This window comes from Lepus europaeus, chromosome 6, assembly GCF_033115175.1.
Source record: "Lepus europaeus isolate LE1 chromosome 6, mLepTim1.pri, whole genome shotgun sequence".
NCBI lineage: Eukaryota > Metazoa > Chordata > Mammalia > Lagomorpha > Leporidae > Lepus > Lepus europaeus.
The window spans coordinates 129,512,317-129,530,071 of NC_084832.1; the positions used below are offsets into that span (position 1 = coordinate 129,512,317).

General features: G+C 46.8%; 1 protein-coding gene across 2 annotated transcripts in view; it reads left to right on the forward strand.

The window, feature by feature from the left end:
• Positions 1–17,755, forward strand: part of TMEM117 (transmembrane protein 117) — a 522,463-nt gene that overhangs the window by 3,431 nt on the left and 501,277 nt on the right. The window contains exon 1 of one of the 2 annotated variants that reach the window (XM_062195102.1): positions 14,864–14,927. The exons of the other annotated variant lie outside the window; for it this stretch is intronic. The gene's annotated coding sequence lies outside the window, so the exon portion shown is untranslated. Of the gene's footprint in view, positions 1–14,863; positions 14,928–17,755 lie in introns of those variants that run through there. 2 annotated transcript variants of the gene reach the window in all.

A 17,755-nucleotide genomic window follows, 5' to 3' on the forward strand; every position in this document is an offset into this window, starting at 1 on the left:
GAAGCTCCTGGCCCCGAACCTGCCATTGCGGCCACTTGGGGAGTCAACCAGGAGATGAAAGATATTTTCTCTCTCTCCCTCTCTCTCTCTCTCTCTCTCCCTCCCTCCCTCCCTCCCTCTCTCTCTCTCCTACTTTGCCTTTCAAATAAATACATAAACCTTTTTTTAAAAAGTGAAAAAAACCATTCATAAGAAGTAATTGGTGGAGTAGGGGAGCAAGATTCTCGGTGAGGATATGCGAGTTGTAGTTCTTTAACCTCTTTGGAACTACCTAAAAACTGCAACCTCATGATCAGGATCCAGCCTGGATTAACCTTTGACTCACTACTGCTTCATAGTGAAGATTTTGATGCCACTAATGGGAACAGTAGGACAGTGAATCTCAGAAAAGGACTGTGCAGAGGTCATTAAACTACTTCTATTGGAACACGTGTATTTTTAATGCTTCAGTAATAGGTTTTGGTGGGATAGACAGTTAACTATGCAATACTCTTATTTAACAACAAAACTCTGATTTTATTTATTTTTTATTTTTTGGTGCACAAGGTACTCAGCTGAAAGTTTGTATCTCTTCTTCCTTGCAACTATATGTGGTCATGTGATTAACTTGAGACTAATGGGAATCAACAGTTGGCTGAGTCTTTTTTTTTTTTTCTGAAGGGCTCCCTAAAGTGGAGCTGGATGCACCTGAGGACCCTGTTTGTTTTATTCCCTATCCAACTTATGATTTCCTAATGAATATGTGAAGGTGGAGTTCTAGCTACTGTGTTCTACTGAGGCAAGCTCAGTGATAAGAACCACCCATTAAGATGGGAGGAGAGAAAAAATGGAAAGGAACCTGGCCCTTGTTGAGTGTGGCTCCCTCTTTCTAGACCCGCACAACCACCTGCAGCCTTGTTTTATACCCCCCCCAAAAAAAAACAACAACAAAATTCTGTCCTATTTCCTGTCGCTGTCGCTAGAAGCCTAGTGTGTTTTGTCAGTGAGGAATTTTATGTCACCTGAACTGTTCTTGTGTAAGGACTCTAGACAAATGGCAAATGTTTCCTATAACTTAGTCAAATAGAGAAGCAAATCAACCTGAACCTGAACATAGTCCTTTCTCAAAAGTAGATAAATGTATTTATCAGATTTAGAAATAGATCTTTCAAAACACATACATAGTTTTCTGTGTAAAAATCAGTTTTCAACTTTAATGAAATTATTTCTAAAGTAGTTAAAAGCATAAGATATGTATCTTTCTGAATCTGAATATATTCTTGAATATTGACTTGTCTTAATATTAGGGATACATAAGCATTCACAAAGTCTTCACCGTCTTAAAAAGTATTTAAGATACTGGTTTGTGGAGCAGCTGAGCACAGCTAGGGGTGACTTCCTGGTGCGCTGTCACAGCCCTGGTGTGCACTCTGATCTTGTTTACCTACCGCCTGGGTGTGTGCTATTATCTGCTCCCTTTTACAGGAGTCTCAGGGACAGCTCCCGGGAGACAAAGCCCCTGGGAACCCATACTCCCCGGCGGTTCCTTTTAGCTTCAGACGTGTTGTCCTGGGCAGCCAGCCTATGAGAGGCTTGACTCCGATGAGACCAGGGACATCACAGAAACTTGGAGCACGCCCCACCCTTGCTTCTTTTCACTCACTGTCGAGAAGTAGTGTGCCTTGCTTACCCTACACTGAGAGCAAAGTGAAGACTGTATTCATATGGACAGAAATGTCAACTTCTTTTGTGCTATTCAGTTATCAGGTTGGCAAAAATTTCACAAGTAAACCAGATTCTCCCAGGTACTTCTTGTTTGTTCTGCCACCTCGTCCATTGGTGGCTCTTTCACTTGGCAGTTCTGTCCACTCCTGTTCAGACAATTGCATTTACTCTTAGGGCTAGGCTGAACTTTCTCATTAGAAAGCTAAGGGGCAGGTCTTCGGCCTAGCAGTTACAATGATCAAATCCCACATCCCAGCTCCTGACTCCAGTGTCCTGCTAATGTGGATTCTGGGAAGCAGTAGCAATGACTCCATTAGTTGGTCTGAGTCACCCAGGAGGGAGACCTAGACTGAATTCCTGGTCCCCTGATTCTGGTTTTGAAACCTGCCTCCACCCTCCACTCCTGCAAGCATTTAAGGCGTGATCAGCAAATGTTGATTGGGCACTCTCTCTCTCTTGCATCCTCTCTCCCTCTCAAATGAATAAAGATCGGAAGCATCTGAGACAGCAACTCTGCCTCCCAAGTCCAGCTCTCTGCTGGGTGTTACAGTGGAGTCACAGGATTCAGCCACAGACTCTCTGACCTGGTCTCTCTCCCAGTTGCTGTCATGGTACCCCTGTGCCCCACCTTCCCAGGACACTGAGCGTCCTCTCTCTGTGCCCACCACCCTTCTCTGAGATCAATTCTAGTTTATTTCTTCATAGTCTGGCCCTTTGGCCTGGCCAGCACAGCTGAGTCTTGTCAGTCCGTCTGTCTTGTCAGGGGCACTTACATTACTCCAAGAAGCTCATTTTTAAGGCCCTTCCTCATTCGCTATTGTTTTTCTCACAGAATAAATACCCCGGGTTCACTTAACTCAGAGTTTGCTTTCCCTGGCTCTATCCAGATAACTTCAAGTTCTCTATTCTGAGTTTTTGTTTTTAAAGACTGCTTTTCTTCCCCCTCTTCTCTGCTTCTCTTTTCTTCCACAACTTTTCATCACTTCCCTGGCTCCTTACCAGTTAAGTGGAATAGGGGAGAGAGAGCCCCAATGGATTCTCAGGTATGTTTTTTGTTGCAGCACAGCTCAGATCTTTGTGATGGGAATGGAACAAAGTGTTCAGAAGGATCTGTGTCCTTCTGTTTTATGGCACAGGGCTAGAACAGAAATACATTTGAAATAATGGGTAATATTCATGAGAAAATTACAGCTCTGGGTGAGTTGAAATTGCTCTTTAGAATTTAAAGTTTGAGTGTGCAGCAGGAGTCAGTGTTTCCTAGGGGCTCATGCTCCCTCCCAACACTGCCTAGGTGAGCAGCATGAGATGAGAGTCAGGAGGGGAGAAGGGGCACCAGCAGCAGTGTTGGTCAGGGATTGCTTGGAGGCTTCTCTTTTTTTTAATATAAAGCATTTATTTAATAAATATAAATTTCATAAGTACAACTTTTGGATTATGGCAGTTCTTCCCCCATACCCATCCTCCCACCCTGAAACCATCCCATCTCGAAACCGTCCCACCTCCTACACCCTTTCCCATCCCATTCTTCATTGAGATTCATTTTTAATCACATTTATATACAGAATATCAACTCTATACTAAGTAAAGATCTCAACAGTTTGTACCCACACAGACACATAAAGTATAAAGTACTGTTTAAAGATAAATTTTACCATTAATTCTTATAGGACAACACATTAAGGACAGAGGTCCTACATGGGGAGCAAGTGTATGGTGATGTCTGTTGTTGATTTAACAATTGACACTCTTATTTATGATGTCAGTGATCACCCGAGGCTCTTGTCACGAGCTGCCAGGGCTATGGAAGCTTCTTGAGTCCACAAACTCCATCAGTATTTAGACAGGGACATAATCAAAGTGGAAGTTCTCTCCTCCCTTCAGAGAAAGGTACCTCCTTCTTTGATGGCCCCTTCTTTCCACTGGAATCTCACTCATAAAGATCTTCTATGTAGGCCATTTTTTGCCACAGTATGTTGGCTTTCCATGGCTGAAATGCTCTCATGGACTTTTTAGCCAGATCTAAATTCCTTAAAGGCTGATTCTGAGGTCAGAGTGCTGTTTAGGGCATTTGTCATTCTATGAGTCTGCTGTGTGACCCACTTCTCTTCTTTGCTGCATTGTTTCTTCCTAGTCTCTTCCCCACTACCCCCACCCACCATGATGATGTTTTTCTGATTTTCTTCCCCTGGATTCTCTGGATAATGTCTCACTCTGGCTGGCTTGTGTTGGGCCCTCAGGCTTGGGTCACGCCTTCTGTTTCTCTTCTCTTCCCATAGCTCACCTGCCCAGGCTTGCACTTGCTCAATACTTGCCAGGTAACTGGAAGCCAGTCTGGTATATGGATTCACAGCAGAGTGCTCACTCACTGACTCAGCAGACATTTACTGAGCACCCAGCATCTCTGCTGGCTGTGCAGCTGACCAAGGTCTGGCTGTGCCTTCAGTGTTCTGTGTAACCACCCTGAACTTCAAGGTCTGACAATCCTGGGTTTGCACCTTACCCTGGCGTTTGCTAGATGTGCACTCCAGGAAGTTACTAGGCCCTTCTGGAAGTCTTGGTTTCTTCATCTCTGAAATGGGAGCAGTTTGAGGGAGTTTTAAAGGCAATTATAGACAGTGGATAGTGCATAGTTTGTTAAGTAAATGCAACCTGCTACTGTAGTATTGGTTACTCATTCCATGTGTCACTTATGGGGACTTGAAAGCCTTAACCATGGATGTCAGTCATCAGTACCTTACCAATCCCATTGTGACAAGATGATTACCCTGGTGTCAGCCACCTGAGGGCCAGAAGCTGAGTGAGTGGTTGGAGCTGGAGCAGGGATGTTGTGAAAGAGGGGGCAGCCTGGCTGTGAGATGCCAGCAATGAGCAACACAGATCATGAAGTAAAAGGTCGCTCACCTGGAGTCATAGTGCCAGGCAGCATGCTGGTGAGGAGCCCAGAGCCAGGAATGGTCCCTGCCTGTGACTGTTGGCATACCAGCCATGAACCCAATGGCTGCTCTCCCACACAGGGCGAGTGCAGAGAACTGCTGGCTATGTACACGGGCAGAACATATGGTGGGCTGTGCCAGCTTCACTGTGGATACACGTGACACTGAGGACCAGGGACCACACAGCTGGCTCTGCATGGGCAGTAAGGCAGGGGAAAGAAGGTTGCTGTGGCTTCTGTTTGTCACTCAGGTCCGCATTGTGCTTTTTTCTGGCATCTATGGCTTTGCACTCAGTGTGTCACGCTTTGGAGCGCTTCGAACAAAGTTCTGGTTTGTGTGTCCTTGTGCGTGCAGCAGGCCTTCTGCTATTACAGGGTGTTTATGTGCGGGGAGGGCTTTTATAAATACTCATTCTGTGTGTGGGTTGTGAGGATTCTAAATGCCTGTGGCCATCACTTCAGATGGCCTTTGAGCCATCCGTCACCTGTGGTTGTCAGTGTGGAGGCTGAGGAGGAGGTGGACAGCAGCTGTGGTCTCTCCACTCTCCAGCTCCATCACAGCCAGTGTCACTTGGATCCTTTCTACTGCACAGCTTCCTCACCTTGCTTTACTCACCGCCTCACCACAGCCCGTGGCAGTCTAGGGCACTGCAGTGCTGGCCGAGGTTAAAGCACAGCTGGCAGAGTGAGTGTTGGTCAGCCCTACACTGGGAAACTAGCTGCAAAGAAAGAGAAGATTAGCGTCATGTGCCAGTGTTCCCCTTCGGTGATTCAATTCAAGCAGAATCCTCCCGTTTGCTCAGGCTTCCAAAGTCAGCTGCACTATGTTTGTTATCTTTGCTGAAGGAAAAAAAATGACATCTGTCATGGGCCAAAGTTTCCTTAAAGGGCTATACCAATATTGTTGAAATGATTGAACTTGAAAACAAACTACTAGAAACTCGACCTGTAATACGATGTCAGCATTAATTTCTCTGACAGCTGACATAATTAACTATACACAAAAAGGTATACTTCAGATATCGTGCCACCTGAAGTCCATTAAGAGTTTAGACTAAGTTGCAGCACCTGGGAACTGGGTGCTGTGAACACAGACACAGCCAGCTCCCAGGCCTTGCAGCTCTCAGCAGGTGAGCTGTGTTCCTCAGTGTTCTAGTGGGTGAAAGACCTTTGAAAGGCCCATATTGATTTTTGTTTACATTTTTGATATGACATGGCTTTCTAAAAATACTTTATTTTTAAAATTATTTATTTGAAAGGTACAGAGGTCTTCCAGCTGCTGATTCACTCCCTAAATGCGCACAGTTGCTAGGGTGGGGCAGGCCAAAGCTGGGAGCCCAGAACTGAATCCAGGTCCCTAACATAGGTAGAAGGGACCCAACTACTTGAGCCATCACCTGCTGCCTCCTAGGTGTGCATTAGCAGGAAGCTGGAGCAGAGCAAGGACCCCAGCCCAGGCTCTCTGATACAGGATATAGCTGTCCCCAGTGGCTTATTCACCTCTGCTCTGAAAAGGCCACATTTAAATAAATATAAATATTGAGTCGTGGGGCCAGTGCTGTGGTGTAATGGGTAAAGCCACTGGCTACAGTGCTGCCATCCCATATGGGGGTGCTCGTTTCAGCACCTGGCTGCTCCACTTCCTATCCAACTCTCTACTGATGATCCTGTGAAAGCAGTGGGAGATAGCCCAAGTGCTTGGGGCCCTGCACCCATGTGGGAGAGCTGCAAGAAGCTCCAGGCTCCTGGCTTTGGCCTGGCTCAGCCCTGGCCATTGTTTCTATTTGGGGAGTGAATCAGCAGATAGGAGACCCTCTTTTTCTGTATCTCCCCCTCTCCTTGCCACCCCTCCATTTGCTTTTCAAATAATTTAATAAATAAATATTGAATCTGGTATGTCCTTCTAACAAGAATAGGTAATAGAGTTGAATAAAAGTATGCATGGCTTTAAATTGTCAGGGGATGCGGTTTGTGTGCTAGCTGTGCCTATTCATCTACAGTTGGAAGAATCACTTTCACAGTTCGTGTCAGATCTCTAGCCTGCAGGAGTAACAGGCTGGTTACAGACCCGTGTTTTTGCTGGGGCCAGTTTCCTTTTAACGGCTTGGTTCTGGAGTACAAGTTCCTGCTGGGAGCAGACAGAGTGAGCTAGGAGAACTGCTGCCCTTCTGGGCTTGGGAAGAAAACGTGCATTTGTTTATTTATAGGCGGAGCCCTGACTTGACGATAGCAAGATCTGAATTATGGCCTTAACTGCCTGCAAGGAGCTGAGGGTTTGCACACACTTTGACACCAACTGGGAAGCTCCTCCACCACAGAAGAGAGGCCGCTTTTTGAATAGTCCGGAGTGTGGTGACAGGGAGTGAGGCTCTCCTTGGTTTGAGAAGCAGCATTGCTGCTTTTTCAGACTGTGAGCTGTGCTGGTGCCAGAGCACAGTTGTCCTGTAGCATTATTGCAGGGAAGCCAGTAGATGATGTGACAGCATGTAGCATGCAGTGTGAAAATACGAGCACACCGCCCAGTCCTAAGCTCAAGACAAGACGGTGAATTAGTCCACTACTCCCTCCTTGCATAAAATTCACCCCTATTAGTTGCATCCATGCGAACATAAGAGCTTTACTGTTCAGGCGGGGTAGTTTTGCAGACTGCCTCCCTGTGTACCTGCTGAGTGATGATGCTGTCATCTTCTAACTTCCCTTCTTTGGAAACGTGCACCCAGTGACGGCTCCGGCACAGGCCTGCACTTGACCTGCAGCTGTACACATGTGTGGAGAAGGCTTGACTTTGCAAGGAGGCCTGTCTCGTCATTCACAGACTCGGCGGTGCACCTTCATAGTGTTACTGAAAGAGGGAGAGAGACTGGTCTTTTTCCCTACTTGCACTTTGAAATTTGCAGAGAAGGCCACACAGATGTTCACTTCTGTTCCCCCATTCTATTTGCTGGAAAATAAAATGGACTTTCAAGTACTTTTTTTTTTTTTTAATTTATAAACTATCTGCATCCCCACTGCTCCACCACTACCAACCTTAGCTTGCTTCTCTTCTTGATTTTGTATCAATTAATCCTCACAATTTACTACCATTCTTTTGGTGTTCATTTAGATTTTGGGACCTTCTGAAATGGGATTGGAAAGGAGCTGCGTACCGTCATACATTTCCCTTTACTTCTTTTCCTGTAATTCTCCTTTACTGTCCCTATAATTTACCCTTTCGGTTTGAAATGCCCCCGTCTCCTCCTCGCTCTAGCATCACTTATGGGGTTACCACAGTTGTGAGGCACAGCAGGCTTCGTTCAGAGCCAGTGACACAGGATTACAGGGAAGAAGCAGCAGTGTGGGGGAGATGTTGTTGAGCCAGCGGTTTGTCTGTGGACCTTAGGTGCACTTGATAATGAGTGTTGCAGACACGCTCAGTGCCAAGTATTTGCTTCTTGCTCCGTGGCTTTGCTAAAGAGAAGACAAAAACAAAAAGAACAGAGAGGTTGGCCTGCCTCTGAGCCTTCCTGTGTACTGTAGGATTTTCTAATCTTCTATTCTAAAGCATGGTTGCTGGCAGACTCCGCTGTAAGATGAGCTTTTCTCTTGTGTTTCTCAGAGTGGTGTTGAGTTTCCCCTTATGGCATCTCAGCATTGACTTTCTCTGTTATCACAGCCATGGCTACAAGGCTTCACTAGGAACAGGCAGCATGGCAAAGCACAACTCTGTAGGCTGAGACTGAATTTTAGCAAATAGGTGCTTGGAGCCTTTTTTTTTTCCTTCATATGGAAAAGATCTGCACTTACCTTACCCAGATAAAGGCAGATGAATAAACATGGCCAAATAACACAAGAAAAAGAAGGGAACAAAGCTAGTGGTTTTTCCCTTACGTTAATTTTCAGATATTCCAGATCTCTGGGTCTCATAGACTGTGATGACAGGTGCATTTTCCCGAGCACAATTGAACGTTGCTGTAGAGAAACATGCAAGCATTTTCTAGGCTGAAGATCTGCACTTTAATGCATCCTGCCCACTTTATTGTCTCATAGTCAGAAGACAGGAGGGAAACTGTTCATAAATGCAAGATCAATTAACCTCAAATGCACATGCAAAAATAAAAACTTAAATCTTCACCAATGCTGTCTTTCTATAAGAGATGTAAGGATGAATAAAGTGAGTAACATAGGCACGCATTATCACTTGATGTCATTTACTTAGAGCTGTAGAATTTCAGACATAAAATACACTTGATTTTTTTTCTTCCATTACCCTTATTTTTTAAGGAAGAAATCCTGTGCCTTAGTAAAAGTACACACAAGTGCATGGAGTAAAACTTGGACTCCTAGAGATGTTTTGAAATCCTGAATAACAACTCAATGCCTACAAAGTCCCAGATCTACGGAAGTTTGTAGAAAAAACACAAAGACCTGAAAGCACAGGATTAAGTCACATATGCAGAGTGCTGCTGTATGGCAGCTGCAGAATTGACTGAAACTTTTCACAATGCTCATTTCAGTTCTCTTTCTGTTAGCAGAATTGTTTTCAAGGCCTTCAGCCCTTAAATCACTGTGCTTGTTTTGTGCGAAAGGATAGGGATGGCTCATTTTAGGTACCAACTTGACCAAATTAAGGAATACCCAGGAACCTGGGAAAGCCTTATTTCAAGTGTGTGTGAGAGAGCATTTGGTTGGCGAGTCTGAGCAGATTAGCTGGCTGGGAAGAGCTGGCATCGATGTGAGTGGGCACCACACCATTAGCCAGGGTTGCAGTAGGCGAAACCTCTGTCTGTGGTACCGGCATCCCGTGTGGGCACCGGTTTGGGTCTCAGCTGCTCCAATTCCAATCCAGCTCTCTGCTTATGGCTTGGGAAAGCAGTAAAAGATGGCCCACGTCCTTGGGTCCTTGCACCTGAATGTGAGACCCAGAAGCTCCTGGCTCGTGGCTCTTGGCTCTGGATCGGCTCAGTTCTGGCCGTTATGGCCACTTGGAGAGTGAACCAAAGATGGAAGACATTTCTGTCTTTCCTTCTTTGTAACTTTGCCTCTCAAATAAATCACTAAAATCTTAAATATATATATATATATATATATATATATATATATATATAAAACACATATACACACAGCGTAAAGGTGAGTGTCTCCCTCTGGAGCTGGGATATGCTGCCTCTCCTGTCCTTGGCCCTCTGACTGCCCCTTGGCCTTGGGCTCCAGGACTTGAACCAGTAGCCCCATGTGTTCCAGGCCTTCTGTCTCAAACTGAGAGGGCACCCTCGGTTTCTCTGGTTCTGAGGCCCTAGGGCTTGCACTGAGCCAACCTGCAAAGGGCCTATGAAGGGACATCCGTCTGCATGGCCACCTGAGCAGTTCCCGCTGAAGCCCCTGTCATCTGTGTAGCTGTGTCCTGTTGGTTCTGTCTCTGGCGAACCTTGGTCACTACAGACTCTCGACAAAGAGAAGAATTCACAAAAGCTTATCTTATTTTGTGCAGCTCTGAGGGGTGAGTCTCGAGGGCATGGAGTTCCAGGTCCCATGGCCTGGGTGTGGGTGTGCCCCTTAGGGATGTAGTCCTGTCTATCTCTTTCACAGAGATGACTGCAAAGATGGCTACAAAGGGGTAGAAGATGGTGGGGCTCAATGCATGTTTTAAAAAACTTGAGTATATCTAGATGTTGGTGGGTGAGTACCTATTACTCCGGCTTCCAAGGCTTCTGTGTATTTTTACCGAGACAAAAATGGGAGTTGACTTCTATGAGAGAAAGGCTTTGGTCACTGAGCTCTGTGTGAGGCCAGTTTCCCACCCCACCTCGACCTCCGAGCAATTCTCTTTCCTCATTGGTCACTTTTGTGGGAAAGCTCCCAGGCGGCTTTAGAAACTTTGGTTTTGCAGATTCAAGTGCATCATGATCAACGCTTTTCAGCAGTTGTAGCTAGTTGAGCTCAGAGACAGAGTTAAGTTTAACAATTTTATAAATGGCCATAGTTTAGTATTTATAAAATCGTTAAAGATCCTTAGGAATACTTAAAAATTTTCAATGTAGAAAATATTTTTAAAGCTTATTTATTTGAAAGGCAGAGTTAGAGAGAGAGAGAGAGAGAGAGAGAGGGAGGGAGGAATCGATCTTCTATCCTCTGGTTCCCTCCCCAGTGGCTGCAACTGCCAGGATTGGGCTAGGCAGAAGCCAGGAGCCAGGAGCTTCATCCAGGTCTCCTACACCAGTGTAGGGTCTTAAACTCTTGGGCCATCTTCTGCGGCTTTTCCTAGACCATTAACAGGGAGTTGAATGGAAAGTAGAGCAGCCAGGACAAGAACCAGTGTCCATATGGGATGCCGGCATCACAGGTGGGGGCGTTATCCTCTAAGCTCAAACACAGATCCCTACATGTATCACTCTTAAATGCAGTGAGTCTATTTTGGGATATGGCATTCACATAAAAAGCAGCCCACAGACTTACAGAGGAGAACGCAAATTAATGCAAAGCAGTATGCAAGTGAAATGGCATCAGATCAGGGTCTCCCTCTGAGCTCATAGAGATTCTGCAGTATGACCTGTGGCTGCCTTTGTGACTGCTCCCACATCGCCAGGCAAAGCCAGTGGCTCAGGGCTCAGTGCTCAGAGAAGACACTGTACCTCAGTGTCTGTGTCATAGTGGAATGGTAATCTGTTTAGCTGTCATTTGCCTCTGTAAAATGAGCAGGGATGATGTCTCTATAGTTGTTAAGAGAGCACACTAAATATTTGCCAAAAGGATGAGTTAAATATTGTTTGAAATAAGTGGCAATACATTTAAATTTGAAAATAATTTTCTGTACAGACAATTCTATTTAATAGTGATAATAACAGTATTAGACCTGTTGTACAATAATTTGAACCCATAATAAATGTTTAACAGATATGAAATAGAAGTCATGAACCCAAAGGATAAGATGATGTTTCCATTAAAACTCTGGTGAAGTATTCATGTGTAACACTTTGCTATGAATTTTGAGTGCTGGGCCTGTATCGTGGCACAGTGGGTTAAGCTGTCACTTGAGATACCTGCACCCCATATTAGAGTGCTGGTTTGCATCCCAGCTATTATATTTCTTTTCTTTTTTAAAAAGTTTATTTATTTATTTATTTGAAAGGCAAAGTTGCAGAGGGAGATGGAGAAAGAGAGAGATCGTCCATCTGCTAGTTTGCTCTCCAAATGGCTGCAACTGCCAGGGCTGGGCTAGGCTGAAATCAGGAGCCAGAAACTTCATCTAGGTCTGTCATGTGGATAGCAGGGGCCCAAGTACTTGAATCATGTTCTGCTGCTTTCCCAGGACATTATCAGGGAGCTGGATCAGAACTGGAGCAACTTGGACTTAAACAGGTGCTCATATGGGATGCCAGCCATTGCAGGCAGCCTCTTACCCTGCTGTTCCACAAAGCTAGTTCCCTAGCTATTCTGTTTCTGATCCAGCTTCCTGCTAATGCATCTGGGAAGGCAACAGAGGATGGCTTAAGTAGTTGGGCCCCTGCCACCCATGTGTGGGAGAGCTGGATGGAGTTCCTGGCTCCTGTCTTTGATCTGGTGCAGACCTAATGTGGATAGTTAGAAAGTGAACCAGTGCATGGTAGATTTCTCTGCCTCCCCCACCCCCATTACTCTTTCAAATGAATCAATAATTTAAAAAAATTTTTATGACTTTCTTTAGGAGTTACATTACTAATGTTACTTTGAGTAAGAAATTCTGAATGTGAAAACAGCAGCTATTTTTCCTATAGGGAAAGCAAAGATGAGAACATGGAATGATGAAGACAAACATTCAATGCAACATCTTCCATGACCAGGTACTAAAATGGAAGTTAAGGCAGTAAGATGAATGAAATAGACACAGGCCCTGTGCTCATGAAGCCTACAGCGATTCTCATGTGATAACTATCCATTTTTGAATGAAAGCTAAACCTGCATGCAGGCAGCTGTCCCCTACTCTGGAACAATCCACTCTTCCAATAAGAGGCCAACCAACTTGACCTCCCTCTTCCTTGATGCCTTTGGGCAGTTTTCCCTATTTGTGCTTTAGGTTGTATGTTCATTCAGTCATGTGGTGGTACAATCGCAGGTTTCAGTGGTCTAAGCTGGGTCCCAAGTGTGGTGCCTCCCAACATGTCATTGAGGTTGAGCCCTGCCCACCAGGTGGTGTAGGAGTGGTGGTATTGTCATTGCCCATGGCTTGCCTGCTTTCTCTCTTCCTTCTCCTTAGGTAACTTAACCTGTTGAGCTGGAACCATAAATCTCCCTAGCTGTGATTCTGGTGAATCAGAGTCACTTAGGAGCTTACTTATATGGATATTGCTCCCCTCCCTTTCCAGGGATTCTGATTCAAGAGTAGGCGGGGCTCTGGAATTCGTTCTCTAACACCCACATTAGTTGACTGCAGCACAGATGGCCTGAGACCACACTGGAAGAAACACTGACTCACTGCTGATGGTGGCTGAGGTGGCTGGTATCCCAGCTTTAGACTCTTGTCCGTGCATACAACTGCCCACTAGGAATCACCATCTCTACCTGCGTAACTCAGATTGATTATTGTCCTCCTAAGATTGCTATTTGTTATCCTCCAAATTGACCGTTTTCCAAAATAAACTCAAGGGTACTGTTTTTCTGCAAAGCCTGCACACAGACTTCTGTTTATTTCATTGAAATGCACCATTGTTGGCCCAGGGCACAGGCCAGAAAGCTGTACTTGCGTCTTTGGGACTAGCTTTAGTGAGCTCTTCCTCTCCATGCCTTCTCATGTCTGCTCACTCTGCCCTTGGCCTTCTGCGTGTCACCCAGTTTGTGCGGCACCAGCTGACAGCAGCAGCTGCCTTGTGCTCTGAGATTTCCCCTGGCCTGGCACTCTCCCCTAGGTGTTTCCACAGGTGTTGATCCCATCTTTTCTGGAAGCCACTGGGTGTCCCAACTTTTGGGAGCTTTGCCTCTGGCAGCTACATCTGCTTCCCAGATTTCTGTTTGCCAGCTGAGAGCTCTGCCTCCAGTAGACAATGTCCCTTTATTCCACGGATGAGACCCTCACCTGTGCTGTATTCTGCTCACAAATGCGGGAGCACTTGTGAGCATGATCAGCTGTGTCCTTAGCTGTTGTTCACTAGGCTACTGTCACCCCCAAACACTAGAGTGTGGGAGCCAGCAGGGAATTTGGAGATGGTCTACTCTAATTTCCTTACTTTATAGACTTAGAGACAGAGTCCGAGAACCATCAAGTGAATGAGGAAGGTGGAGAGAGAGTGAGAGTTAGAGCTGGGTAGGGGTCAAACCACAGAGGCTTCTCTTCCACTCTGACACTGGCAAGCCCCATTCTGGTGGAATGAATTTGATACCAGAGACTTTGTGGCGATCTTCTCTGTAAGGACTCACGTCTGATTGTTTCTCGAACCCAGGAGGCTGTCAGGGGGCAGCCACAGATGAATCAGCCTGTGGTGGGCCGGCCCTGCAATGACCAGAACACCTCTAGGAGGTGAAGAACTGTGAAAGTGCCAGGTTGCTCGAATGCTTGTGGGCAAACTGAGTTGAAAGATGTTTGTTATGGTACAAAAGAATTTTGAAATCCATGCACAGTTTTCTCTCTCTCCTCTTCTCTTTCTCTTAAGATCTTTATATATTTATTTGAAAGGCAAAGTTAGAGTAGGAGACAGAGAGAGGTCATCCATCCACTGGTTCTCTCCCCAAATGGCCACAATGGCCAGAGCTGGGCCTATCTGAAGCCAGGAGCTTCTTCTGGTTCTCCCGCATGGGTGAAGGGCCCCAAGTAGTTACAATGTCTACTGCTGCATTCCCAGGCACATTAGCAGGGAGTTGGATCGGAAGTGGAGCAGCCAGGACTTGAACCAGCACCCATATGGGATGCTGGTGCTACAGACAGTGGCTTAACCTGCTACGCCACAGCACCAGGCCCTCAAGTTTTCTGATAATGTGTATGTTCAGTGAACTTTTTTGAAGGTTTTTGTATTGTTAAGTAAGAACCATCTCCTCCAACTATAGGGAGACTCTGAAGTAGTGTGTGTACCACAGGCCTCCTCTAGTCGGAATCCACTGGAGTAGAGAACCCAGATTGTGGCAGCAGGAACTGGCTGAGTCACCTTCCATAGCCGTCATCTCAGACCGCTCTCCCTAAAACTGTGACCCCGCTCATGCTGGTGTCCTTCTCTTCCACCTACTTCTTCGCAGCCCACGTTGCGTTTCATTGTGGATCCATCTCTCTAAGAGAAAGGAGCTGGAGGCTCAGACCCACAGACAACCGGAAGAGAGGGCCCTGTCAAGATGGAGGCAGAGCTGCAGTGATGTGAGTGCCAGCCAAGAAGCTCCCAGAACCCCCTGGGGCTGGGGGAGGCAAGGAGCCTGCAGAAGGGGGCACCGCCATCCTGGGTTTCTGGCCCCCAAACTGTGGGAAGATTAAGCTTTTGTTGCTTCAAGCCACAGCTCCTGCTCTTTCCCCTCTTCTTCCTCTGCTCCCCTTCCTTGTCTTTTTTCCTCAGCACCAGCATTCACCCTGTCTGTCCAGAGCCCCCTGGGAAATGGGTGTGGTCCTTGTGCTGTTCCACTTGGCCTAAAATCCCTTCCTTCTCCCTTTTCTGTGTCTCTAAAGTCTCCATTCTTTTCTTTCAGTTTTAAATGTTTATTTACTTGAGAGGCAGAGACACACAAAGAGACAGAGATCTTCCATTTGCTCCTGAGCTAATGTAGCCAGGGCGAGGCCAGGCTGCAACCAGAAACCTGGAACTCAGTCTGGATGTCTCCTGCGGGTGGCTGGGACCCGACAACTTGAGCCGTTGCTTGCTGTCTCCCAGGGTGCACATTAGCAGGAAGCTGGCGTGGAACGCAAAGCCACAGCTCAAAGCCAGGCCTCTGACATGGATGTGGGCGACTCGAGCCATGTCTTAGCCCCTGCACCAGATGCCCACCTCCCTTCATGCCTTTCCAGTGAGCATCCCAAGCTTCTTCCATCTGGTCTCCTCCAGCAGTTCCTGAGGATCTCTTTCTGTCTCTGTTTGGGGTTTCTGTAACATGTATGGTCAGTAAGATGCACGTGACTCTCCCCTGCTTGCCAAGGTCCCAAGGTCCCTGGGCGGCAGACGCTGCGCTGTTTTGTCACTGACAGCTCTGTGCCTGGCCCTGCTTTGGCAGACTGGCTGCTGCAGATGTTTTATTGACTGGCTGGGATGTCTGGTGCCTTCTGTGGCATTGAGAGCTCTCAGAAGCTGGTATATGTATTCCCCTAAATCAAGCCTCCTGCCCCCTATGTAGCTCCGAACAGGGCCTGTTGGAAGCAGTTTTATAAAAAAAAAAAGGCCATTTGTTTTAGGAGAAACCAAACCAGATTCAAAACTGCCTGTAGGCAAATTTGCCATTTGCAAACTCAGCATCCACAAGGCTATGGGTGAGGTCAACACTAACCCCCACTAGGTACTGCCTCGGTCCATGCTGGGGTGAGCATGGGGCAGAGGAGAGAGCAAGAAGAGGCAGTGGGCAGTGCCACGGTTGACCTCCCTCATCATCACAGGAGTGGGACTCTGGGCGGGGCCAGCTCCACCTCTGCCGAGATGTCTGCTCTTCGCTCTGCACACAGGTAAAATCTGTTTAGAAGAGGACCTTTTCACGGCCATTTGTAGCATGGTGCGAGGGCTAAGTGAACCTGTCCTTTCATTAAAGAGGCTCTGGGAAGTGCCTTGAGCAGGGCAGGGGTGATGACAAAAAGAACGCTCGTGGAGAGGTGAGCCTGTGCTGGGCCAGATGCTCACAGCGTAGCCTGCTTTGCTTAACCCCTGGAACAGCCTGGGAAGCAGGCTCTGGGATGCACGGAGGCACTACGGGGCACATCCAGGACCCCGGAGCACAGGTCAGCTCCAGGCAGCACACCGGGGACTGCTATCTCTTCCCAGGCAGAATTCAGGACGAGTGGCCTAAAACCTGTCAGTGCACATTGGGTTCAATGGGAGTGCAGGTTGGAAATGTGGACTGTGGAGGAAAGCCCTGTCAGTAGAGTCACTGTCCTTAAAATACCAAAAGAAAATTAGGGTACTTGCTCAGGTTTCTGTTCTTGCCTGCCTGGCAGTGAGGAGCCCGTGCTGTTTATATTCAGAGTATGCATCAGCATCATCCCTGTTGACCTAGAGGTTAAGAATAGTTTTGCTCAGAGTCTGTCGAATCCCTGAGAAAAGTGCTGGAGGAGGTTCCCGATTCCAGCTATGATTCCCTCTTGCTTTAAGAGGATCACTTCAGCAGGACATGGTTTGGTCATAGAGTTTTCACATTTCATTTATTTATTTGGAAATGTGTAATGACCCTGTTTTCTTCTTTTTCAAAACGAGAGAGTTAACTGTGTTATTAACCTCCAGGGACTGGTGAGGTGAGCAGAAAAACATTGTGTCTCATGTGGCTCCTGCTGACTTTGAACTCTTGGGCCAGGCTTTGCAAAGGAATTGCAAGTAAACAAGACGGCTGTAAGCCGGTCCAGGGGTTGACTTTGCACGCGGAGGATGTGACTTTGCATGTGGAGGAGGAAGATGCCTGGCTGGTGTGGCTTGAGAGCATCCTTCTGAGAGTGTCCCCATCCCGTCACCCTGACACTCGGTCTGCTGACCTCCCGCGTACAAGAGAAATGGAGCTGCCCAGGTTCTAGTACAGGTGCAGGAGGAGTGGACGTGCCACAACTCTGCCGCCTTGTCTCCTGTCTGGAACTCCTCTCTGCATACTTGGGGACCCATTGCTGGCCAGCTCCAGAGAAATGGTCCATCTCCGTGGGAAAGAAGCCACCTCCTGTGTCCTGCACCAACAGGTTCTGACTCTGAGGAGCATTTTCTCAGTGCAGTAAGTTTGATGAGAACAAAGCATGGCCTTTGTGAACCACCTGGTATGTGTCTGGTACAGCCAGGTCCTTTCACACACTAATGTGTGGTAGTGACTGGAATGGAATGGAGGGTCTCTTTTCAGTGGCCGAGTTGTGTACCTTGGCCCTACAGCTACATCCTGATCTGAGATCTTGCCACCTCCTTGGTGAAGAAAGCAGGATCTGAGAATTCCAATTGTAGTTTTGTGGTTTTACAGGAGCCATTGTCAAAGGTGATAGCTGGTAAGTGGTGGGAGCAGAATTCCTCCTAATATTCCTTATTC